Here is a 27,250-nt window from a genome sequence, read left to right as displayed (position 1 = left end):
GAAATGTAAGTACCAGAGTCAAACTTTAATTGCAGTGCTACTTACCTTGCTATTTAAACAGCATCTAGGCTTTTTTCCAAATGTATGTAAATTATTCCTGCTTAGTGTTCCAGTACAGTATGTTTATATGCTTTATTTTAATTATGTCATAATTGTAAAATCATATTTAATATGTGGATAAAAATAGGAAATATGAATATTTACAGGCCATTGCAATTCCTTAGCATATTTGCAAACTTCAGATGAAAGTATATTTGCTTTTTTATAATAATAGCTGAAGGAATCCTATACTGTGAGATACAGAGGTTTTTCAGGATTCTTATTCCTAATGTTATATATACATATTGTTGTATAAAATGCAACATTTGAGTAAATTTAATGTTGCTGTCTTGATATATATGGTTTTTTTTTAAGAAAAAATACATCAAGATATGTTAGGTAAAAATTCTACTTTCCTCTATTTGGATGTATTTAATGATGTTTATATATTAGTGTTCACTGTATATTTTCTTACACTTGAAGTAATACATTGTGTTACAGTGCACTGGTATAAGAGCACCCTCACTAATAATGCAAACAACGTTTAACAGAGAATCACTTTTAAAAAGGAAGCCATCTTTACATCATTTGAATGAATTAGAGAAATATGTTTCCAAGACTCATTGAAGGTTTAGAAATCACAGAGTTTTTTTTTTTTTTTGTAGCGGTGGTTCTCTAGTGAAACAAATAACCCTAAAAAGCAAACAACAGCTTACAAAATTAATCAGCATAGATGAAAATTAGACATTGGCATTGGCAGTCATCAGGTGATTTGCATCCTAACCTAATGAGTGGTTGAACATCTGTACTGGAAAAATTATATTTCATATTTCAACCTAGTTTAGATTTTCTTCCCTTTAGCAGGACAGGATGGTTTTGGTTTTTAGTTTGTTCTATTTTTCTGCAGTTATTTGAATGCATGAAGATGTATGGTAATGAGTTTATGCATATGTCTTTAAAAATTTTAAAAAGTGAATGTGTGTCTACCTAACATTTTAGGACAAAGTTATCCGACTTTCACTTTAACACTTGTTCTCAAAGATCAACTTCTCTTTTTTGTTTTCAGAAGAAAGTGATAGAATCATTTAGCAGTAGAGCTTCATGACTTGATATTCAACATGGATGTTGGATATTATTATATATGTACCTATATAAATTTTGAATTGTGTCTATGTGGAACCACTGAATGACCATATAGAACACTGAATGACCAAATTACTTACCAGTTTTTTTTTTTTTTAATTATTGCTAACCTGATGGAAATAACTGAATGCTTTTGCATCCCAAAGCAAGAGAGAATTTCATTTTGTTACTATTTTAACTTGTAGTTTGACTTAAGACATTTCCAGTATTCCAGGTTTAGAATTGTCAAAACAAAAAGCTCTACATCTAAAATCTGCATGACTAATGACAACCAAATTGTTTAATTATGGTCTTTTGTGTAGTCTGCATTCAAAGGCATGATGTGAGGGACTTCCTATTCCATTGCTGAGATTGTCTTGCCTATTTAAAATGTTATATTGACTCGAACAGAATTTTAGCTTATTGAAATGTCTGGTATTAGAATTCCAGTTTTAAGTATTGACAATTAAAATTATGTTACTTATGAATGCTATCAAATAATTTTACAATAATTTTCTTAGTTTGGCAAAAAAATACTCAATCCTTTGGATGTTTGTTTGGAAAGTAATTAAAAAAATTTCCACTGCAAAATGCAAACTTTACAAATGCGTTTATTTTCTTCAACAGTATACTCTATTCTTAAGTGGGTTTACAATAAGTACATTTCTGAGGTTAAACAAAAATAGAGACAAAGGTTAAAGTAAAATAAAGTAATTCCAGTATACCTTAAAAATGGCAAACAAGAATCACTACAGGTAGATATTTACAGAAAGTATTTGGTAAGTGTTTTTATATAACATTATATTTTAGAACACTTTTTTTTTTCCATCCATAGAAGTAAGTTTTATGTTTTGTAGCACATGTGAAAATGTTGGTAAACTGAGTTAAAATTTCAATTCTTCTCTATCATTTTGTTGATTTCTTTCACTGAACTTTTAAATCTCCTCATACAATATGAATTGAAACAGCAAATTCAGTGATGTGCTAGGAAATCTCTTGTTCCTTTGTGGGAACAAAGGTGAAACAGTTTTCCTTTCCTGTTTCTGATGTAGACTTGTATGCTTTGTTCTATTCATTTTCTTTTTATAGTTGCGGCTCTTTTCTTCAGCTTTCTTCAATCCATCTTGTACTACGAATTTGTCACTCAGTATGACAATTTAGGTTCTACACAATGACTCACCATCTCTGATGGTAGAAATGTTAGCAAATGACTATGGCATCATGTTCTTCATAAACTACCTTTAAAACAATCATATACTTGTCCATTAATTACCAGCTGTTTAGGATTTGGAAAACACTTCCTAATTCTTTTACCACCTTTACATCTGACGAAATTTCTGGTTCAGAAGTTTCCTGTGACCCTGGGACCTATATTATTACTTCTTACACACTGAGAACGGGTTTCTAACAGTTGTCTTTGCAAAGTTGTTGAGTTTCTTATTTTCTATGCATAAAGTTGAAGATTTTATATTTTTTTCATTTATAGATAGTAGTTTTTTCAATTTAAAAATAATCTTTTTGTGTGTCATGATAAAATCGCTGATAAATCCCAGTCTCTATTCTCATGTGGATGAGTATGTGACTCTTTTGATGGCTTAGCCAGGCAAATCAGTTAAGAAAATCAGTTCTTTAGTCATAAAACTAATTTGAAGAAAACCATCTCATGAAACTTTTATTGGTGTGTAGATAAAATCTTAATTAATCTCCTTGCATAACATTATGTTGTACATAACATTATTTTATAGTTTTTCTAATGGACATTGTTGAGGTGAAATACCTTAGAGATTAAGAAATTGAACTCTGGAAACAGTCAATTTTCTAATGCTATCCATCATTTAACTGAGTGACCATGGAAAGATTCTTAGCTTTTCAAACTTCACTTATTTGTAAAATTGAATTATTTATTTATTCATTCATTGAGTCATTCAATAAATACCTACTGATTGTGTACTGTGTCAGGCACAGGCACTTACATTCTTGATGAGGAAACAAATGACAAAAAAGTAAATTACAGAAAAGTAAGCTAAAATGGAGTAAGAAATGACCTGAAGAAAATGCACCATGGCATGTGATCAAGAGTTACTTGGAGAAGATATTTTGGATAGTCAGGGATGACTTCTCTCACGAGGTGATCCTTCAGGTAAGATGGACAAAAATCGATATCTGTCCCATTAGATATTGGGACAAGAGAGAGGCTAATGAATGACACATATAATCTCTGCCCAAGTTCAGAATTAAGTGAGGGACAGATACAGGAGTCCATAGATGGAGATAGAAATGACAGTGAAAGTGAAAGTATGAAAGTGTTAGCTGCTTAGTTTTGTCTGACTCTGTGCGACTCCATGGACTGTAGCCCACCAGGCTCTTGTGTCCATGAGATTCTCCAGGCAAGAATACTGGAGTGGGTTGCCATTCCCTTCTCCAGGGGATCTTCCTGACCCAGGAATCGAACCCAAGTTTCTTGCATTGTAAGCGGATCATTTACTGTATGAGCTACCAGGAAAACCCTAGAAATGACAGCTTTATTGAAAAACTAAACTTTTAATGGAGGGTAGGGTTTTTGGTTTGTAGCAAAAGAAGCCAAAATGCTTCTGAATTCAACTTACTTCCCCAAACTGTAGACTTTCCCAAACGGAAACAAAATCACTTCTCCTAAATTTACCTTATGATCTTTAACATATGAGATATGCTTTCTTACAAGTAGAATATCCCTTCCACACCTCCTGAAAAGGACAGCTTAATATACCTAAGTCTAATTCCTTCTGCACAATTCACCAACCAAATGTTGCTTCTCTTTCTTTGTGAAAGAGTGTGAAAAGCAGCAAAGAGAGGTCTGGAAAGCTTTTCCAATAAAAGGTCTTTCCACCTAGAAGGAACTTTTAGTGTCTGGGAATCTAGATGTTGCCAGAATCAAGATAGTGAAAATTATAAAAAATGCATAACTGAAAATGAGAATAATATCTTTATCAATTTTATAGTTGTTCAGTTCAGTTCAGTCGCTCAGTCATGTTCAACTCTTTGCGACCCCATGGACTGTAGCCTACCGGGCTCCTCTGTCTATGGGATTTTCCAGGCAATAGTACTGGAGTGGATTGCCATTTCCTTCTCCAGGGGACCTTCCCAACCCAGGGATTGAACCCGGGTCTCCCGCATTATAGACAGACGCTTTACCATCTGAGCCACCAGGGAAGTCCCTTTTATAGTTGTTGGGAAGATTAAACGCATTAATGCTTATAAACTGCTTAGCACAGTATCTAGAATTCAAGAAACCTTAAGTGTATCAACATTAGTACTAATGATATATGCAGAAGCAGAATACTATTTTTTAAGGTAATTTTCTTATCAGAATCAGTAGATAGAGCAGGATGGTCAAGATGAGAAAAGAAAGCTTTCTTTTAGCTCAGTGGATGTGGTCTCACGGAGAACGCCAGGTTACGCCAGGTTTCTCTTTACCAGAACAATTGCTCTCAAGGATTTACATTTCTCTGGGACAAGAGCCTGTTATGTCAGAATAAAATGCTGAGGAAGAGAAGCAAACTGGTCTTGAGAGTTTCACTGATAGACAATTGCCTTGATGGATTCACTGACTTTTGTTCAACATTTTGTAGTGGTCTTAGAATAGATTTTAGGTCTCCATAATCAGGTATGACCTAGGGCTAATCTGGTTTCCTGAGTCACTCCGGCTTGAAAACCACTCATTAGGTCTTTTCTTATCCCTGTCTAGGTCTGATTCTTAAGAGAGTTTATTTGCAAGTAATTATTGTCATGTCCCATGGTCATTCTTTTTGTTAATTCATCTTAGAATATACCAAACTACCATTATGTTATTAGATTTTGTCCTTTATTCTAACATATTTCAGTCAGCTAATCAAATTTAAATATTTGAGCAAGTCTGATTCCCATCCGAAAGGACTGTGCTATAAGCCATTTGGATTTGAAAGGAACTGTTCATTAGCATTATTAAACAGATGAGAGTGCTAAAGGCTTATGAGAATCCTGGTATTCCTCATACCTGATCTGAGAAATAACAATTTATTGCTAAGAAAGATCATAAAAATGTTAACAAGTTGTAAGAGGCATATTTGTGAGACATTTTGACTCTTGGTTTCTCCTTTAAACTACAATTTCTTGAAGATGTTCAAAGAGATTATATTTTGTTTTATAATTTGTAAAATATTTAAAAACAAAATTTTATTAAATAGACCCCCAAAATGCTCAAAGCAAATAGTTTCTTGTGGGTAAAATTTTCATATTTATAGCTATTCAAAGAAAGTTCATAATGAGTCATGAAAAAGTAGTAAAATCTCTAAGTGCCATTGTCTACAGGGCAGCAAAACAGAAATCCGCCTTAATTAAACTCTACATAATCATGGAGCATTAGAAGGTTCTTGGAATTTTGTATATGAATCAGGTCCTTGATAAATTGGGAGAAAATCACAATAGACTCCTTATTAGAAAAGCAACAGTATGATGGCTTTAATTCATTTAAAATTGGACTTTCTAAGACTTGGTTAAAAATAAACTTCATTTGGAGCAAGCCAAGAAAAAACTACTTAAAAATCACCTTATAAGTGAATCATAGTAACAATCACACTTTATAATTCTTTTGTGCTTTATTCCTTCTAAAATATTTTTCTTTTGATCTATATAGTTCAGATTTACATGGTTCAAATTATCCTGTTTTTCTGATGAGAAGACTGAGCCTCAAAGACATTAAATAACCTGACTAACATTCCTCTATTAGTAGGAGGTGAACAAGCTACCTAGGTCCATACCTGTTTCATTTAATACTGACTTAGATAATTCCATTTAACATTTGAGACTCACTATAAAACCTGACATTTCAGGAGTTAAAAACTGCTCTCTTATTTTGATTTTTCCACAATCCTGCCATCTGTTTGCCTAATTCTGAATACTCAAAGATGAATACTAAGGGGAGTTATCACTTGGCATATGCTTTAGATGTTGGAAACTCCCCAGTTCTATTTCTCTCCTTTTCTAGGGTATGTACCACCATTATCCCTTTAATTAAATTATTTAAACAATGATCCTAGCTAGAATTTCAAAAGGAATTTGACCTTTCCTAAACTCTATTGCCCTTTTCGAGCTTGGACTCTTACAAAATTATTCTAATTTATTTGGCCTTTAGCAAGCCAAACAACAGAGAAAGATAACCGTGCACAGTAGAAACATCAGGAGGTCTGTCTCAGAAGATTTTTATTTACCAATGATAATAAAGCCAGGAGTTCTAATGATTAACACTAAATATTTTATTTTTGCTATGCTTTCTCTTCTTTCCGTATTATAAAGGATTTTAAGCACATGATACGGTTCTTTTTTAAAGTGACCATTTCTCCTTTGTTTATTTTAGAAAAATCACCTAAGTGGAGTTTATTCTTCTTTATTACCCATAGATAAAGGCATATAAGTATTTCCCTCATTGTTTCTTAGAGCGTATTTGGAAATGGTTACTAGGTGGGTTAAGGAGCTCTTTTGAAATCTAAAAATTCTCTATATCTTTGGTACCTCCTGGTGGTTCCAATATGCAAAAGTATCTTTATTTGTGTGACCCTTTTGATATTTCATCCCCCAGCACATCTCTGCTTTAACATGTCAAGTTTTCCAAAGAGCTCTCTATTTTCCAGGAATTCTTTCATGCTGTTATTAACTATTACAATATGGTCTAGTTTGTTCATTACTTCCTGCATCCACTCTAGGATTATCCCTCCCATACTGACCCTGAGCTTGTGTATTGGCTGTCTTGCTTTGGCCAATGGGATGTTAGCAAATGAGATACAAACAAAGGCTTGGGAAGGGCTTATGTTTTGGGGTTTACTCTGTCATGTTGCTCTTTGGAACTCTAGGAAGAAGCCTGGTTAAGCCTATCGGAGAATAAGCATGTGGCACAGATATGAGCCATTTCCAGCTGAGGCTCCTCTAGACCCAACAGACCATCAGCGATCAGATGTGTGACTGAGATCTTCCCAGATTATCCAGCTTCCTCAAAATCATGACAAAATAGTAAATGTTTATTGTTTTCAGCTACTAAGTTGCAAGATGGTTTGTCATACACATACATAGACCGCCCCACCCCAGTTGATGTATATAGGCATCAACTGATATACAACTAAAATCAAACTCTTAGCCTCTAATTTTTTTATATACTTCTCTGGCTTCTAGTTTTTTCCTGCTAACTTTTTCCTCTTTCATCATCTCCTATCATTCATTTCTTTTACCCAATCAAAAATTGGGAAATATTTCAGAGATTATAAAAATAAAAATGGAAGTCCCTATTTTCAGAAAGTCATTCCAATAAAATTCTCTTCCATGCTATTTTCACCAGTAACAACATCCATGATACTCATACACACAGTATTTCTTCCAATACATAATCACTCAGTAGCCTGTGCATTCAAGTTGTATTGCTCTTAGATTTCTTTGAACAAATATAATTTTCCACCAAATAAAAGAGAAACATAGAATATGGCAGAGAAACTGAATAGTTTCATAAGAGAAGATGGTTCATATCCTGTTACCCTGGCAACAGGCACTGGGAACGCCAGGGCTCCCCACACATCCTGTTGCCCTGACAACAGGTCAGGCAGGGCATGGGAAGGCCCAGTTCCCACTCTTCTAGTCCTTTTCCTTGCAACCACAAAGAAAAAGGAGAAAGTGATTTTGCATTTTGTTCTTCCCTACCAGAATATTTCTTCTATTATCTGAATCATTCCATTATAAGATTATCTTTCCAGATGTAGGAGAGGGTAAGAAAATAGTGACCTGAATTTTTATATTCATAATCTCTGAAACATTTGCTAATTTTTGACTGAGCTAAAAATGATAGGAAAAAAAGGAGAGGAGGAAATAAAGCAGTAGAGGTAGTAAATTGTGGAAACCAGATCAGTAGTGTACGAATAATACAGCAGCCAAGAGCTGATTTGGAGTCTGGTCACTTAGCTACATTGGTTAGGCTTAGCTAATTTTTAATGAGTTCATCTGAGAAAGTCAAATCTGTGAAATGGTTGCTTATTTGGTTCCTGTATTTTGTGAACAGGCAGTGCATAGCCAAACACCATAAAATGACATTCTAAGTTTTTTTTGCCCAGTTAATTTTCAGTTCTGTACAACTTTTCCCCCTTTTTTTATTCTTATTCAACTTTTATTGTCTTTCATCACTTATCTTTTCTTATGATATAGAGTTGATAAGAAAGCAAGCTGATTGAATTCTTATTTTCCTTTCCTCTCTCTTTGTTACTTAAGCAATTGGTTTATTATGTAAAAGAAATACACTTTATTTTGGGGTCTGAAAGTTATTTTGTCTTTATAATTTTTAGTTTTGTATAAACTAGTTGTCTGTTTAAAACTGACAAAAGCATTTGTTGTTGTTGTTGAGTTACTAAGTTGTGTTTGACTCTTTTGCGACTCCATAGACTATAGCCCTCCAGGTTCCTCTGTCCATGAGATTTCCCAGACAAGAATACTGGAGTGAGTTGCCATATTCAGCTCTAAGGGATCTTCCCAACAAGGGGTCGAACCTGTGTCTCTTGTACAGGCAGGTGGATTTTTTACCACTGAGCTACCAGGGAAGCAAGCCCATGACAAATAACATCAGTTATGCTATTACTGCTGCTGCTGCCGCTAAGTCGCTTCAGTCGTGTCCAACTCTGTGCGACTCCATAGACAGCAGCCCACCAGGCTCCCCTATCCCTGGGATTCTCCAGGCAAGAACACTGGAGTGGGTTGCCATTTCCTTCTCCAATGCCTGAAAGTGAAAAGTGAGAGTGAAGTCACTCAGTCGTGTCTGACTCTTTGCAACCCCATGGACTACAGCCCACCAGGTTCCTCCATCCATTGGATTTTCCAGGTAAGAGTACTGGAGTGGGGTGCCATTGCCTTCTCCGGCAAGAGTACTAGTCTCCACCAATTTTCCCATGAATTAAAATCTTAGTTGATTCCTTTAATTTTAAAAGTAGAAAAACAGAATACCTAGAATTTCTAGGTAGAGTAGCAAGCTTAAATTTCTATAAAACAGAAATCTTTAACTTCTATAAACCAGAGTCTTACTGTTGAAGAGAAGCTAAATCTTTCACTCAAAAAATAGGAAAAGGGATTTGTGGAGAAAAGACTAAATTTAAATGGAGTGAAAAGGAACTATAGGCTGTAAAGAGGAGGTATCTTTGGGAGACTGTACCTAAGTTAAAGCTGGATTTCTGAAAGACCAGGTGAGAAAATTGAAGCCTAATCAGAATATCACTAAAATCCATGAAAAATATGTGAATAGAATATTGGCAGAGCAAGAACAGAAACTATAAAGTAACACTGTTAATTCTTTTTTATATCCAGTGTATGGAAATAAATTGATACTTGTATGTTGACCTCAAAAAAAAAAAAAAAAAATCCATGAAAAAACATTCAAGACTATGTGAGACTAGATAAGATGACCCGTCTAGGTACTCTAATTGTACTTCATGCATTATTACTGGGGGCTTCCCTTGTGGCTCAGAAGGATTTTCTGCCTTCCTGGTAACCCTTCCAACTTCCCAAGAGGTAACAAGAGGGGAGAGATAGTATCCATTTGGCATTTGTTTAGTATTGTATTCTCAGTACATTAGAATAGAAAATTACATAAAGTAAGAACTTAAAAAACTGTTTCATAATAACAAAACCAATAATTGGGCAATTTATAACAACTTCAGCTAGTAAAGCTGTATTGTTTCAGTTCAGTTCAGTCGCTCAGTCGTGTCTGACTCTTTGTGACCTCATGAACCGCAGCACGCCAGGCCTCCCTGTCCATCACCAACTCCGGGAGTCCATCCATACCTATGTCCGTTGAGTCAGTGATGCCATCCAACCATCTTATCCTCGCTTGTCCCTCCGAAGAGTCAGCTCTTCGCATCAGGTGGCCAAAGTATTGGAGTTGCAGCTTCAAAATCAGTCCTACCAATGAACATGTATGGATGTGAGAGTTGGACTATAAAGAAAGCTGAGTGCCAAAGAATTGATGCTTTTGAACTGTGGTGTTGGAGAAGACTCTTGAGAGTCCCTTGGACAGCAAGGATATCCAGCCAGTCCCTCCTAAAGGAGAGCAGTCCTGGGTGTTCATTGGTAGGACTGTATTGTTTAGCAGCAACATTAATTCAGGCTGGAAGGTCAAGAAGGTTTGATGGATTGGTAGAGATTATTGCAGATGAGATTACATGAAAACCAAAACCAAAAGATAAGCCTTATAATACAGTATTTAGAATCTCAGAGGGTGCTCATATTGTGGCTGTTCAGTCTCTCAGTAATGTCCGACTCTTTGCAACCTCATGGACTGCAGCAGGCCAGGCTTCCTTGTCCTTCACTCTCTCCCAGAGTTTGCTCAAGCTAAAGTCCCTTGAGTCAATGAAGCCCTCCAACAATCTTGTCCTCTGTTGTCCCCTTCTCCTCCTGATTTCAATCTTTCCCAGCATCAGGGTCTTTTCTAATAAATCGGCTCTTTGCATTAGGTGACCAAAGTATTGGAGCTTCAACTTCAGCTTCAATTCTTCCAATAAATATTCAGCATTGATTTCCTATAGGATTACTGGTTTAATCTCCTTGCAGTCCAAGGGACTTTCAAGAGTCTTCTCCAACACCACAGTTCAAAACGTCAGTTCTTTGATGCTCCACCTCTTACATCCATAGATGACTACTGGAAAAACCGTAGCTTTGACTATATGGACCTTTGTTGGCAACGTAATGTCTTTGCTTTTTAACATGCTGTCTAGGTTGATCATAGCTTGTCTTCCAAGCAGCAAGCATCTTTTAATTTTATGGCTGCAGTCACCATCTGCAGTGATTTTGGAGCCCCCAAAAATAAAGTCTGACACTGTTTCAAACCTCCCCATCTATTTGCCATGAAGTGATGGGACTAGATGCCATGATCTTTTTTTTTTTTTTTTAATGTTGAGTTTTAAGCCAGCTTTTTTACTCTCCTCTTTCACTTTCATCAAGAGGCTCTTTAGTTAATCTTTGCTTTCTGCCATGAGGGTGGTGTCATCTTCATATCTGAGTTTATTGGTATTTCTCCTTACAATCTTGATTATAGCTTGTGCTTTATCCAGCCTGGTTTTTCATATGATGTACTCTGCATATAAGTTAAATAAGAAGGGTGACAATATACAGCCTTGACCTACTCCTTTCCCAATTTGGAACCAGTCCATTATTCCATATCCAGTTCTAATTATTGCTTCTTGACCTGCATACAGGTTTCTCAGGAGTCAAGTAAGGTAGTCTGGTATTCTCAAATCTTTAAGAATTTTCCACAGTTTGTAGTGATCCATGCAGTCAAAAAGGCTTTAATGTAGTCAATGAAGCAGAAGTAGATTTTCTTCTGATATTTCCTTGTTTTTTCTATGACCCAACAAATGTTGGCAATTTGATCTCTGCTTCCTCTGCTTTTTCTAAATCCAGCTTGAACATCTGGAAATTCTCGGTTCACGTACTCTTGAAGCCTAGGTTGAAGAATTTTGAGCATTACTTCTCTGGCGTGTGAAATGGGTGCCATTGTGTGGTAATTTGAACATTCTTTGGCATTGCCTTTCTTTGGAATTGGAATGAAAACTGACCTTTTCCAGTCATGTGGTCATTGCTGAATTTCCCAAATTTGCTGAATATTGAGTGCAGCACTTTAACCACTTCATCATTTAGGATTTGAAATAACCAGCTGGAATTCCATCACTTCCACTAGCTTTGTTCATAGTGATACTTCCTAAGGCTCACTTGACTTTGCACTCCAGGATGTCTGGCTCTAGGTGAGTGATTATACCATCATGGATATCTGCATCCTTAGGGCTTTTTGGTATAGTTCTTCTGTGTATTCTTGCCACCTCTTTTTCATATCTTCTGCTTCTGTTAGATCCATACTGTTTCTGCCATTTATTGTGCCCATCTTTGCATGAAATGTTCCCTTGGTATCTCTAATTTTCTTGAAGAGGTCTCTAGTCTTTCCCATTCCATTGTTTCCCTCTGTTTCTTTGTGTTGATCACTTAGGAAGGCTTTCTTATCTCTCCTTGCTATTCTTTGAAACTCTGCATTCTGATGGATATATCTTTCCTTTTCTCCTTTTCCTTTCATTTCTCTTCTTTTCTCAACTATTTGTAAGGCCTCCTCAAACAACTATTTTGCCTCTTTGCTCTTCTTTTTCTTGGGGATGATTTTGATCAGCACCTACTGTTCAATGTTGTGATCCTCTATCCATAGTTCTTCAGGCACTCTATCAGATCTAATCACTTGAATCTATTGTCACTTCCACTGTATAATCATAAGGGGTTTGATTTAGGTCACACCTGAATGGCCTAGTGGTTTTCCCTACTTTCTTCAGTTTAGATCTGAATTTGGCAATAAGGAGTTCATGATCTGAGCCACAGTCAGCTCCTGATCTTGTTTTTGCTGACTGTATACTGCTTCTCCATCTTCCGCTGCAAATAATAAAATCAATGTGATTTTGATATTGACCATCTGGGTGATGTCAATGTGTAGAATCGTCTCTTGTGTTGTTGGAAGAGAGTGTTTTCCACGACTAGTACGTTTTCTTGGTAAAACTCTGCTAGCCTCTGCCCTGCTTCATTTTGTACTCCAAGGCCAAATTTGCTTGTTACTCCAGTTATCTCTTGACTTCCTGCTTTTTCATTCCAGTCCTCTATGATGAAAAGGACATCTATTTTTGGTATTAGTTCTAGAAGATCTTGTAGGTCTTCACAGAACATTCAACTTCAGCTTCTTCTACATTAGTGGTTGGGGTATAGACTTGGATTAAATGATTTGCCTTGGAAACAATCAGGGATCATTTTGTCATTTTTGAGATTGCACTCAAGTACTGAATTTCGGACTTTTTTGTTGACTATGAGGGCTACTCCATTTTTCCTAAGGGATTCTTGCCCACAGTACTAGATATAATGGTCATCTGAATTAAATTCGCCCATTCCAGTCCATTTAGTTCACTTATTTCTAAATGTCGTTGTTCACTCTTGCCATGGTAATTAGACCACTTCTGAATTACCTTGATTCATGAACCTAACATTCCAGGTTCCTATGCAATATCATTCTTTATAACTTTAGACTTTACTTTCACCACCTGACCCAGCCACAACTGGGCATTGTTTCCACCTTGGCTCAGGCTCTTCATTCCTTCTTGAGCTATTTCTCTGGTCTTCTCCAATAGCATATTGGGCACCTGCCGACCTGGGGCATTCATCTTTCAGTGTCATATCTTTTTGCCTTTTTGTACTGTTTGTGGGAATCTCAAGGCAAGAATGCTGAAGTGGTTTGCCATTCCCTTCTCCAGTGGACCACGTTTTGTTAGAACTCTCCACCATGACCCATCCATCTTGGGTGGCCCTACACAGCATGGCTCATAGTTTCATTGAGTTATGCAAGGCTGTAGTCCATATCGTCCAGTTTGGTTAGTTTTCCATGATTGTGGTTTTCATACTGTCGTCCCTTTGGTGGATGAGTATAAAATGCTTGTGCAAGCTTCCTGATGGGGGGCACTGCCTGTGGGGGAAACTGGGTCCTGCATCTTGCTATGGTGGGCGGGTGATGCTCAGTAAATGTTTAATCCATTTTCTGCTGATGGGTGGGGCTGTGTTCACTCCCTGTAATTTGGCCTGAGGCCACACTATGGTCTTGTTTCCCTGGACTGTTAGAGTCAATGCTCCTGATGCAGCAGCAGGCCACTGTAGACCCACGCTTCCTCCAGACCTCTGAAACAGACTCTTGTGCCCTTCAAAAGTCTGTTTCCCCAGTCCTATGGGAGTTCTGTAGTCAATTCCCACTAGCCTTCAAAATCAAATTTCTGCTAAGATGGTGGGTAGAAGGATGTGTGCTCATCTTCTGCAAGGACACCAAAATCGCAGCTAGCTGCAGAACAACCATCAACAGGTTATTAAAGATGATAGGAAAGGCAAAATTATGTTTGGACTCAAACTTCATACTCACCAGAGATGCTGGGAGGGCATAAACAAAAGCTTGTGCACCCTGGGACCCAGGGAAAGGAGTACTGACCCCCATAAGAGACTGAGCCAGATCTGCCTTTGAGTGTTTGGGTGTCTCCTGCAGAGGCAGGGTTGCAGTGGCCTGCCCCAGGGACAGGGGCTCTGGCTGCAGCAGACCTGGGAGGTGCAGCATGTGGCATAGTCCTTTTGGAGGAGGTTGCCATCAGCCCCACCATAAAGCTGACCCACAGACTGCAGATGACCCACAAATTGAAGAAATACCAAAGAAGTTCTCACACTGTTGTGAAAGTCCTAGGGCCCACAATAGATTTTCCAGTCCAGGGATCCAGCAAAGGGACTGAGATCCCCCAAGGAATTTGACTTTGAGGGCCAGTGAGATGGTCATGAGGGATAAAATAATGCAGTTAAAGTGCCCATAACCTGTGTCTGGCACAAAATAAGAATCTGCAGTTGTAAATCGCCTTTGTGGCACACCTATGTATGAGACAGTGGGTTTGTTTTTGCCCATTCCTCTGTCAAATATAGATTGAGATAAAAGTTGACCCTAAGAATTGTATGATGGGTAGAGGCAGAGCAGATTAAACATTGAGTGAGCTTCCTACTCCAAAATTCTGATTTCCTAAGTTCTATACAACTCATATCCTTGGAAAACTCAAATTTCTGTTCGTTATGTAGTTGAACTGTTGGGATTGTACTGAGAATATCTTTCAGTAATTAGGGAATATTCTGAGTTGACATGGCCCTGTAGCCCAGAGAATTCTTGACGAGTGAAGACTACTGTGTATCCCATGAGAGTTAGTTTCCTGCCAGAATTTCCAAACTAATGAGTCAGACAAAAGGTGATAAGCTAACCGAATTTGGAGGAGATCAGCTTAAATACTTTATGTTGGCTTCTGGGCTGTAGCTGTTTGTCTGCTACTGAGTTGGAGAAGACAAACTAATCCTCTTTGCACAGTTCCTCAAAGACAGACTTTGCAAAAGAAGTCTTAAAATGTCACAATTTGACTGAACAATTTTAACAGTGCTTGAGGTTTATTTTTACCAGACATTCAAGTCCAAGGTGTGTGACAAGGCTTCAACTAAAGTCATAATTTTCAAGCTGTCATTTAATATTTGTGTCCTCTGACTTCATGCTGTCATGTGAATCATATTTCAATTCAGGAGAAATATTTGCAAAATGTGTATCAAAAGATGCCTCTGAGAGGAAACCCTTCTACCATGAATTAAAGAAAAATCTATACTTACTGAGTGAGAATGTTCCAAAATGAAATTCACAACCAAAATAGTAGTATACAGTTTAAAGAATTAAACTACAAGTGGCATTAGACCCCAAGTGACCTTATTATATATACTTTCCCTCTGTTTTACCTAAGGTATTATAACATTTTTGAAATTTTACCAAAATGGTTTTCGTTTTCTAAATAAAAAAATGATTAAATAAAGTGCTAAAAATTATTTTGTTTACCATTATTCTAATAGATCTTTAATTTGTATCTATAATAAATTAACATAACATCACATTCTCTTATTAGATAAGTTGGTTGATCCATTGATAGTTACAGGACATGGAAAATAAGAAATAACATGAAATTACTTTAGAGCACTTTGGAATTAGAAACAGCTTGCCAAGTAATCTTAGTTCACTAGAAAGAGGGAATGTTTAAGTTTAGAAAGAGGGAATTAAGAAAAAACTCTCCTTGATAAACTCAAATTATTTTGTTAAGTATATGTCTTATGGGTATCAAAGTAAACACTAATTTACACAGTGTGAGTCAAACTATGGTGATCTTAGTCACCGATTAGAACTATCTTAAGAATGAGAGTAAGAAATAAAGTTGTAGCAGAAGTTCATCAGGACTATACTGACATTTGTAAAGATATTGAAGTACTTTGTAAAGTAGAACTAGTATTATTCAATTTGCCCAATTCAGATGACTTGTTAATAAAATTTAATCATTTGTTCATTCAATGACTATTCATCATTGGGCACACAGAGAGCTCCAGCATCATTCTAGGCACCAGGGATACAAGGATAAACCATACAGTCATGATCTGTACCTACATGGAATTAATTATATTTTGATGGTAAGGATGGCTGATAGAGAAGCAAACAAAAAATATGCAATGTAATTTTAATAAAAGCAAATAGAATAAAATGGCAGTGTATCTGGGAGGTTCAAATGTGGCAATTTCAGAAGAGTGCTCATGGAAGGGCTTCCATGACACTGACTTGTGAAGAGGGCCCTTAGTAAAGTGAGAAGTGAGCTATGCCAAGACCTGAAGTGATGGGGTCCTAGAGAGAGGGAACTGAGGGCATAGTCTCCATGACGGGGTGCATGTGGCATGCTGAGGAAAAACAGGACCAAGAGGATCTTGGATCACAGTGTGAGGAAAAGAGAGGAAGAATTGTGTGTGGAGAGAAAGGGAGATGCCAGATCATCTAAAACCCAACAGGTCATGATAATAAATTAGAATTTTATTCTGAGCCTGGTAGAGAGACTTTGGAGCTTTGAAGCAGTGGAGTAGAGTGTTTGACTTAGGTTTTAAGAGGACTTCTCTGGTCATTTTGTGGAAACTAACACTGAAGAGGGGGAAGGCAGGGAAGAACAAGATTAGAAATAGGAAATGTTAAGAGGTTATGGCAATTGTTCAGTTGGTAGCTTTGGTAACACTGGTACTTATAGAATTGGTAAGAAATATTCAGATTTAGGACATGTTTAAGTTTCAAGCTGGTAGGACTCACAGCAATTTGGACTGGGAATGTAAGGTTTGAAAAGAATGAGATATAATGCCTTATTTTGTATGTGTGCATGTGTATGTGATCCTGATCAACTGGGTCTGTGGTCCCTTGTCTGAAATCCTTGGACCAAAATGTGACCTGAATTTATAACTTTTCAGATTTTAAAATGGTAATAAGATGCCTATTCCAAAAATTACTGAATATTCCCAGTGGAATCCAGGGTACCTGCCAATGAATACTTCTGCAACAAAACATGTAAATATTCACTTAATAAAGACAAAAATCATCTGCGATCAGTTCAGATTTTGCTGCCACATAAGTTCAGATCAGATCAGACTTTACTGCCAAATAAGAATGTCTGATTTTAGGATTTTTCATAGCTATGGATAAGGGGTTATTATTAACCTGTTACATTTCCCCAGATGAGGAAGTTGGTGGTGAAGACAAAAAGTTCTTTTGGAACCATAAATTTTCAGATGCCTATCAGACATTCAAATAGTCTTGCAAATAAATAGACAGCTGGGAAAATTAGAGGTCAGAGATGAAGATATAAATTTGGGAGACATCAGTATATGGATATAAAGTCATGGAGCTAAATGAGATCATCTGTGGAGTTAAAATTGGTATGAGTGAGAAGAGAATCAAAGATTGAGCCCTCAGGCACCCCAATAATTAAAGGTTGGGAAAGGAGACAGTAAAAAAGACACCAAGGAGTAGCCATTGTGCTGTGGCATCTTGGAAGCCAAGAGAAGACTTTTAAGAAAGTCAGTGTTTTGTCAAACATTGCTGAGGGGTCACGCAGCATGAACTGTGCCTTGACTATTGGCTTTTGTGTTGTAAGGTCTTTGGCTACTTTGGCAAAACCCTCTCAATGATGTGAATGGACAAAATTCTAACAGGACTGGGTGGAAGGGAAGATGAGGTAAAGAAGTGGGGGCAGCATGAACAGCTAACACTTCAAAGAATTTTCTGTAAAGGAGAGCATAAAGGTAGGGTGATAGTGGGGGTGGTTAAGGGTAAAGAAGTTTATAAAATATAGAGATGCTGTTAGAGGATTCTGATGGGAATGATGATAGAAATGATTTTGTAGAGAGTGACGAATCAGTGCAGAGAAGGAGAGAGAGAGAGAGAGATCTACAGCTCCTTGAGTAGGTGAGAGGTAAGGACTGCTTAAGCAGAGAGACTGGATCTAAGAGCAAGGCTGACCATCCATGGCAACAGGAAGGAAGGCAGAATGTTTGGGAACACTTGCAAGTAGGTGGGTATAAACATGGTGATGGTCCCTCCTGGTTACTTTTATTTCCTCATGGAAGTGAAATAAGAGGCTATTTGCAGAGACTGAGAAGGGGAGAAAGGAGTGGAGATTTGAGGAGAACATGTGAGACAATCACCTCAGAAAGGAGTGTGACTAAGGTGGAATTGATGGGCAGAGCTGCGCATCCACTTTAAGGGTCTATTTAAAGTGACATCAGTCTACATCCTGTTTCCTTTTATTCCTGCTTCTATGGAGGGTCAGAGCAGAGGTAGAATGGAGTTTGCAGAGTCACTATTTTGTCAGAAGATGTAAATGCAATGGATGAAAAAGGGGAAACTGGGGCTGAGGGCCTCTTTAAGGTTAAAGGTAAGGGGAAGCATGAGAGCATGGGCAGAGTGGTGGCCAGTGGAAAAGTGGATAAGGTCAGGAGATTGGCTGTAGAGACAGAAATAATGAATTTCTGGAATGAGATGCTAGAATCAGTGACCTTTCTCTCTTCTCAAAGACACAAACTGATATAATAAACACATATTATGCGCAGACAAGCCTATACAAGAAATACAATTTGTGAAATGAATCTATGGTAGGTGATTTTATTTTCCCCCTCTTTATAAAATTCTGCTCTGAGCTCCTTTACATTTTGTTACTAGGCTTTCTCTTCAAAACAGAAGAGGCGGTTAGAAGTGTGACCATTCCTGCAAAGAAAACAAAGCTGTCAGATCTAATTTTAGGATGCTTTTCCTTGACAACAGCCTTTTAAATATTGCTTATACAATATAATTTGGCTCCAGAAGTTAATGAGAGTGCATTTTGTCAAGGAGGTTCAATTCCCTTTTATACTTGAGCTTTTCACCGTGTCATGAGAACATATAATAGGGTTTTCCCTTTACCTTGCTCCAGTGACTGACGTTTTACTGTTTATGGCGTTCTTGGTGGTAGATGGTGAATTTTAATATATGTATCAGTAAAACAGGCTGAACATGAAATGAAGGACTGCTGTGAAGTATGGTTTTAACCATAGGATATGGAGGTTGTTTCACTATATAAGGGTTGTTGTTCCTCTTTATGTTGATGGTGGCTTAGGTAACCTAAATAATTCAGACTTTAAATTCCTGCTTGAGGACCAAATCAAGTTGTGAGTCTGTACATGCTAAGCAACTGCTTGTCTTTTCTTTTAATGATTTTATTAGCAAGAGTGAAATTTGCTTGGTTGAAATTTTATAATAAAACAGTCACATACATAAATACACACATATTCACACAAAATAATGATATTTAATTATGTACTCTGGTATAAATGCAACTTCCAGTTAGTAACTATATTTAATATTAACCTGATCAAGTGTAAAGTGAATTAAATGTTGTCGTTTCTTTTGATATTTATTTATTTATTTTTGACTACACCATGCAGCTTGAGGAATCTTAGTTTCCCGACTAGGGATTGACGGGTTCAGGTCCTAGCAGTGAAAGCACTGAATCCTACCCACTGGCTTAATTTTTGTTATGATGTCACTATATATAGAATTTGGTAGGTCATGACATTAAACAGTTATAAGACTTAAAGGTAAAGATCACTTGTAGATAGACTTTATGTTTACTCTTCCCAGTAAATTGATCTTCTGTTTTTGTGAAATTAATTTGAGGATAACCATATGTGAGTTCTGTGAATATTTGAAAATTATTCTTCTAAAATGGTTGCTGTATTTTCTGTTTGGCATTTGACGGTTGATCTTATTTGAAATTTGGTACCAGGTTGCTTACCCCAAAATAATTCTTACAATTCTTAGACCTTTGTTGAGATGTCCCCATAGGTAATGCTATTTCTTTCTCCAGTTCATGGAGATCTTCCCTCCTGATTTTCCTCCCTTTGAGGATTGGCATGAATATGATCTGAAACTACATGACTCCTTGTTTATTTGCCATCAAAGCTGTACTTGAATGTCTGAAAATGCCAGTCACGTGTTTTGGCTGGGTCTTTAGAGAAATGTAAACTTGGCTCCTTGGTACTAATCCTGTACATTGTATAACACTTTTACTTGCAGAAATTAATTCTCATTTTTATTAAAGTATTAAAGTAGTACTGTAAGACAAGGAAACAAGTTTACTTTCCCACCCCTTGATTCTACCTGGGTCGTCTTCCTAAGACATCAACTTTCATCTTTTAATTCTTTCTTCCTATAAGTTGTCTATAGTTTAAAATACCAACTTTACATAGTTGTTCCTTGATTTATCTATTTTGAACATTATTTGACTTCATATAGCAATGGATGACAATGTAGCACTCTTAGACCAAGTTCTAACCACTCCCCGCTTACTTACTCGCCCCTCATTTATCTACTGCAGTTCTATTACCATTCCAGTGAATCATTATTTGGTGCTTATAGTATATGACTGAATTGTCTTCACTTCCAATCCAAGAAATGAAACATGGATATATTTCTTGTAGAAATAGCCCTTTGTTTTTTTCCCTGAAATTAGTAACTATTTCATTTTAATTGCTAATTTATTGACCTTGGGCTTCTCTTCTGGCTCAGCTGGTAAAAAATCCACCTGCAATGCTGGAGACCTGGGTTCAATCCCTGGGTTGGGAAGATCCCGTGGAGAAGGGGAAGGCTACTCACTCCAGTATTCTGGCCTGGAGAATTCCATGGACTGTATAGTTCATGGAGTTCCAAACGGTTGGACACGACTGAGCGACTTTCACTTTCACTTTTCACTAACTTTGATTACTATATACCTATCACTATTTCTTTCCAGAATCGTCAAAAAAGTTGTAAGACACTCTTCAATATATTTCCCACATTTCCAAGCACACCATGTGCTTTTTCTGTCCCACTCTTTTCCTTGGAGACATTGCCCTTTGAGTCTTTGTCCCAGCTCCTTCTGGAGCTCTCCATGCCCAAGGCACAGCTCTCCCCTGAGACTTCCCATTGCCTTCATTCTGGGAAATACCATCAACACCCTCAGGAGTTGGATCTGTTATTTCCTGGGTCTCATTCTTTCTTGGTTTATTCATTTAGGGTGTGAGCTTCCTGCAATAGGGCACTTGAGAAACACACTCTCTTAAAGTACATTGATATACGAAAATATACTTTTTCTTTTATTTTTCTACAACTTGATTGGCTCTGAAACAATAAGTTAAAATAATTTTTTCTCAGAATTTTGAAAAGATTGCTTCATTGTATTTTAACTTTTAGTATTGCTACTAAGAAGTCTGACGCCATTTAGCCCTGATATTTTTCTGTGATATTCTGCCCAACCTCCATAAGCCAGGACTTTGTTTTTATTCCCTTTTCTTCAGAAATTCCATGATAATAACATTGGTGTGAGAATTTTATAATGGAAAAAAATTTTTTTATTGTTATTTTATTTTTAACTTTACAATATTGTATTGGTTTTGCCATATATCAACATGAATCTGCCACAGATATACACATGTTCCCCATCCTGAACCCTCCTCAGTCTGGAAATGCCCTTCAGTTTGGGGAAAATTTCTTCATTTTTTAAAAAATTTGATTATTTTCTTCTTGCCATTTCCTTCATTTAATCTTTCTGGGATTTATATGTTTTTCCTTCTGCATTAAGCCCCAAATTTTATTAAGTTTATTCTCTTCTTATCCATTTTTGCTTTTTACTTTTTATTTATTGAGGCAACATCGGTTGATAACAACTTTCATGTATGTGCACGTTATATTTCAACTTCTATATATACTAACAGCATGTTCACCACCACAGTTATTTTGACCATATAGTCATTTTTACTTTTTTTAAAAAAATTAAAACTTTAATGCTTATCTTTTAATATCTCTGATACTTTCCAAGACCTGATCTCATTCTTATTTTAATGGATTTCTATCTGTAGCATTCCATTTTTAAATATTAATACATTTAATAACACTTCTTATGGCTCTGAAATTCATTTTTGTTGATTAATGTTTTTCTTCTTCTATTTGAATAGATTCCACCGAGTTGCTGTTTTCTGTGTGTTTGTTTCAGTTTCTTAAATGTTAAAGACTCTTCTTAAAGGTCTGGTGATTCTTGACTGTCTGCTCACTTGTAAAAGGGAGACACTGAAAAGCTAACTGATGCTCATTTCATGTGAATGGATACTGTTTGTTGACATGTGGGCTTCATAATAGGATGTGAAGTGCTCAGCTACTTGGATGATTACAAAATGCCTGTAATCATGGAAGATAGTCTAATCACCAGTCTTAAAATGTTAAAACCTTGTTGTCCTTATTCTAGGACTAAGAGTTGGGGTCATAAATTTCATTATGTAGTTTTAAACTTAGTTTCCTTTTTTACACTATAGAAGCTCACCTCTGTCATCTTGGTGGCTTAACGTCACTAGAAGATAAACATCTAACTAGATAAACATCTATCTTCTATAGTGATCCATAGTGATGTGAAGGGGGCAGATAGTTGCCAGATATTAAGGAGGAAAATGAGGAAAACCCTACTTTCAGTCCTACTCTAATTCTCTGACTTTTGCAATCTGGTGCCTCCAATTCCTGCATCTTTCATGGTTCTTAGCATGAAACATTTGTTTCTAGCTGATGTTCTTTGCTATGATTTCCACTCTCCTGTTTCCTTTCCAAGTTTCCAAAAAATGAGTTGATTCTCTTGTGTTCTGCTTGTTTTTTCCCACTTTGTAATTATGGGAAATTTGCAGTGTCTTTATGTCTTTACAGTCATGATAGTGGAGTTTTAAGAGTTAGCAATGATAAATGTATGTTCAATTAGCATGAGTAAAAAGAGATATATATGTTTGACTGTGTCCCTTTGCTGTTCACCTGAAACTATCACAACATTGTTAAGCAAATACAAAATAAAAAGTTTAAAAAAACGATTTCATAATTTTAAGTTTATTTAAGATAAATTCAGGATATCTATTCTTTATGACTCTCCATAAAAATCCAGTTAAATGCCAATTTAATCAAGTTATTCAGTAAACCATTCCCAAACTGGAGGTTAGCATCTGATTTACATTATTAAAGATGAGCATTATCAATAAAGTATCTTACTATATCTGAGTATTAACAACTTATTAAGTATGTATATATTTGTTAAAAAAATGATAAATTTTCTGTTTAGTAACTAAATCTTACTTAAATGTGTATATGTTCATGTTTCACATTCTAAATGTTTCTTATTTCAATGTCTCTAAATAAATGAATCTAAATGGAAGTAAGGCTGAAAAGGCTAATTAAATGACACCAAAGAAAAAGCCTTTGAGTTGTACAAATTTCTCTAGGAAATAAACATATAACTCTTCAATTTTGAATATGTACATATTTACCTAATAAGAATCCTAATAAAGAAATATGTAACATTGCCGGGGTCCAGCCCCGGTGGATCCAGGGAATTCGAAGCGGGGACGGCGTCGGCAGGATCAGGAAACAACTGCTTAATTAAACTTTAATTAAGGATATAAAGAGTAATGGAATAAGGATAGCTCAGTGAGGAAATTCAGTGGAGAAAAGAGGCTGAATAATTCAGCCAGAAGGTAAGAGAAAGAACGACATGGTGAGACCAAGTTTTGGTGAACAAGGCCTGCACTTTATTTTCCAAAGTAGTTTTTATACCTTAAGTTATGCATAGAGGATAATGGGGGAAGGGGTAGAGTCATGCAGCAAGCCAGGCTTTCTTCCTGCAAACTTATCATATGCAAAAGCTTAGGTGATTTGCATCATCTTCTGGCCCGGAGGCCTGTTAACATTTTAAGACCCTTTCTTCAGAAAACTTATTTTTCTCTAAAGGTGATAAGTCAAGCGCCACCCTCCAAAAGCATTAGATAAAGTTGCGTTCCTACAGAGCAAAGGTGTGGTGGGCTATAACAAGAAAAAGAATTAACTCAAGGGTCCCAGGTTACAAACATTAAAGCTACTATTTACACCAATTATATTAATCAATACACTGCCAGGGACACAGCAGGTAAGGGATATGGAGACTTAGCAGCAAACATTGGCCCAACAAGTGAAAATCCCTTCACCAATACAATTTCTAATCAATTTTTTAACTGCTCAAAGGAATCTGTATTTAGACAGTTTAGAACATCTCATGCCTCTCACAGTTGGGAGGCTCTGAGCAATCACATGTGGCCGGAGAAACCTATTCAGGCAGGCTAGAGGACTTCCAAGGGAGTCTGTAGGTTGAAACACTGTCACACCCAGGAATTATTACTGGAGCTGTAAGCTAACTCTTTTTTCAGAGAGAGGTAGTGGGGGACAGCCCCCCGTAAAGTCAGAGGTATAGGTGAAAGCACAAAGCAGAAAGTAGGCAGACTCTGGTTTTGGGGGTAGATTGCTTGAGAATTTCCAGGGAGACTCCTGAGGCTTGATCCCGCCTTTGCATATGCCAAGCCTCCTTCCTCATGACCTTTGCCAGGGGTGGAGCTCGCTCCCCGAATCCCCCCTTTTTTATTTCTTAAAACAGCCATATGCAGCTCAGTTGCGAGCTTCTGAATGTTCTGCCGAAGAATCCTGACAATACAAGGAAGAATGATTATGAGAAGCAAAATTAAAGCACCAGTAGCGACGTATCCAAGGATATTAGACAGAATGTTTTTTCCTGAAATGAAGTTAGAGAAAGTGTGAAAAAAGTCATTAGCTGCTCCAGCGGCGGTAAAATCCAGTCGAGAGTGTTCCAGGGTCTGTATTTGATTATGAAATTTCCCTAAGTCCAGGCCAATGTCAGAGCTGTTCCAAACACCTGAGATATGATTTTTGATTTTTTCCCATTCATAATCTGTCTCATTTACCTTTAAAGATGTCACGCATATCCACGGGTAATCAGTGTAGCATGACAGAGCCATTTTCACTTTTAAAGCCTGTAACTCAGTCCCAATATGTTATATTGCCTCTTTTAAGGCATCTACTCTCATCTCTAATTTCCTATCTATAGCTTCCTGTGTTGCTAGAGTTAAAGAAACATTTTTAGACATGGTATCGACATATTGGGCAGTATGCACCTGTTGAGTCAATGATATTGCTGCCGCAGTAACAGAAGTAACTGCTGCTATCAAAGCTGATATTCCTAAAATAAGTAAGCCCACATAACATCATTAACCACAGGAAAAAGAGATGCATTAAAGTTTTTCAATATTTTTAAAATTAGTCCAAATTTTCTTTTTCTCTTTAATTCTCTTGAAAACCTGTGAGGTAAGACCATAAGTCCTTTTAACATGTAAGGTAACAAAAAGAGGTGACCTCAGAGATGATCTTCTCAAAGAAGTAATTAAATTACATGGGGTTCAGTGCAGGAGACAGAAACCATGCTGGCATTTGGAATAGAAGGGGACTCGATATAGGAAATAGATGTTTACAAAATCATAGGAATGTTTGGAGAGGCTGGAAGTCAGGGGCCACCACTGGACTGGCAAACTGAATGTGACTCAGAGGCAGGAAGATTCTACATCTGGGCTTCCATAACCAGTGCTACCACCCCACTGCCTCTAGACACCTGCAGAGCCAGTGGCTGGTGAGCAACGATGGGGACCAGCCAATAGAACTGTCTCGTGGCCTTGTTTGTCAGCCAAAAACAGTGGCAGGGACATAGCTTCTCCTAAAATTTAAACCTTTAATTATAAAAGAATAAAAATCACATTCAATTTTTGCCCAAATGAAATGAGTATCTAAAATACAATAACAGTGTAATTGGCAAGTTTTCTTTTAAGGCTTTTGATCCCAGCAGTATTTGGTAATATTGAAATGAAAGATTTTATTTTGATTTTCATTGCACAGAGCACATGTACCTATATTACATGCTGAGCATTATAGTAGGCCACTTGAGGAATACAGAAATAAAAGTCTTAGTCTTTAAATGGGTAGATAAAACTAACTTGTATTAATTGGTGGTACATGATAAAATATGGAAGATAAATATTTTCTTTGTGGATGAGAAAAAGACTGTTGTATGTCAGGAACTGTATTTTAATCTTTTTAAATCTTCACACAAAATTTGTAAGTTAAAGTTGCCATCCCTAATTTAGAGAGCAGTAAATTGCCACTCAAGAAGTTTAGAGAACTCACCAAATCATGCTGACATTGGACTGCAGAGTAAGATTTAAATATTAGACTCTTTCTTTTATACCAGTATCCCTCTTGAGATTTAATATGAATCTGGAGGATATGAACATCAACATTTTGTTTAAGCTGGCTTTAGAAAAGGCAGAGGAACCAGAGATCAAATTGTCAACATCTGCTGGATCATCGAAAAAGCAAGAGAGTTCCAGAAAAACATCTATTTCTGCTTTATTGACTATGCCAAAGTCTTTGACTGTGTGGATCACAATAAACTGGGAAATTCTGAAAGAGATGGGAATACCAGGCCACCTGACCTGCCTCTTGAGAAACCTGTATGCAGGTCAGGAAGCAACAGTTAGAACTGGACATGGAACACAGACTGGTTCCAAATAGGAAAAGGAGTACATCAAGGCTGTATATTGTCACCCTGCTTATTTTAACTTATATGCAGAGTACATCATGAGAAACGCTGGGCTGGAAGAAGCACAAGCTGGAATCAAGATTGCCGGGAGAAATATCAATAACCTCAGATATGCAGATGACACCACCCTATGGCAGAAAGTGAAGAAGAACTAAAGAGCCTCCTGATGAAAGTGAAAGAGGAGAGTGAAAAAGTTGGCTTAAAGCTCAACATTTAGAAAACTAAGATCATGGCATCTGGTCCCATCACTTCATGACAAATAGATGGGGAAACAGTGAAAACAGTGGCTGACTATTTTTTTTTTTGAGCTCCAAGGTCAGTGCAGATAGTGACTGTAGCCATGAAATCAAAGATGCTTGCTTCTTGGAAGAAAAGTTATGACCAACCTAAATAGCATATTAAAAAGCAGAGACATTACTTTGCCAAGAAAGATCTGTCTAGTCAAAGCTATGGTTTTTCCAGTAGTCATGTATAGATGTGAGAGTTGGACTATAAAGAAAGCTGAGCACCAAAGAATCGATGCTTCTGAACTGTCATGTTGGAAAGACTCTTTCGAGTCCCTTGGACTGCAAGGAGATCAAACTAGTCAATCCAAAAGGAAATTAGTCCTAAATACTCATTGGAAGGACTGATGCTGAAGGGGAAGTTCCAATACTTTGGCTACCTGATGC

The 27,250-nt window shown here is 36.9% G+C and overlaps 1 protein-coding gene across 4 annotated transcripts in view; it reads left to right on the top strand.

Moving 5' to 3' along the window:
• PDE1A (phosphodiesterase 1A) overlaps window positions 1-27,250 on the top strand; it is a 395,418-nt gene that overhangs the window by 2,503 nt on the left and 365,665 nt on the right. The gene's annotated exons all lie outside the window — the stretch shown is intronic.

This window comes from Bos grunniens, chromosome 2 (genome assembly GCF_055505025.1).
Source record: "Bos grunniens cultivar Pamir isolate PY7600 chromosome 2, Bosgru_T2T1.0, whole genome shotgun sequence".
In the NCBI taxonomy this organism is placed as follows: Eukaryota; Metazoa; Chordata; class Mammalia; order Artiodactyla; family Bovidae; genus Bos; species Bos grunniens.
Note: the sequence above shows the minus strand (reverse complement) of the source record. Positions and strands in the feature narration are given on the sequence as shown.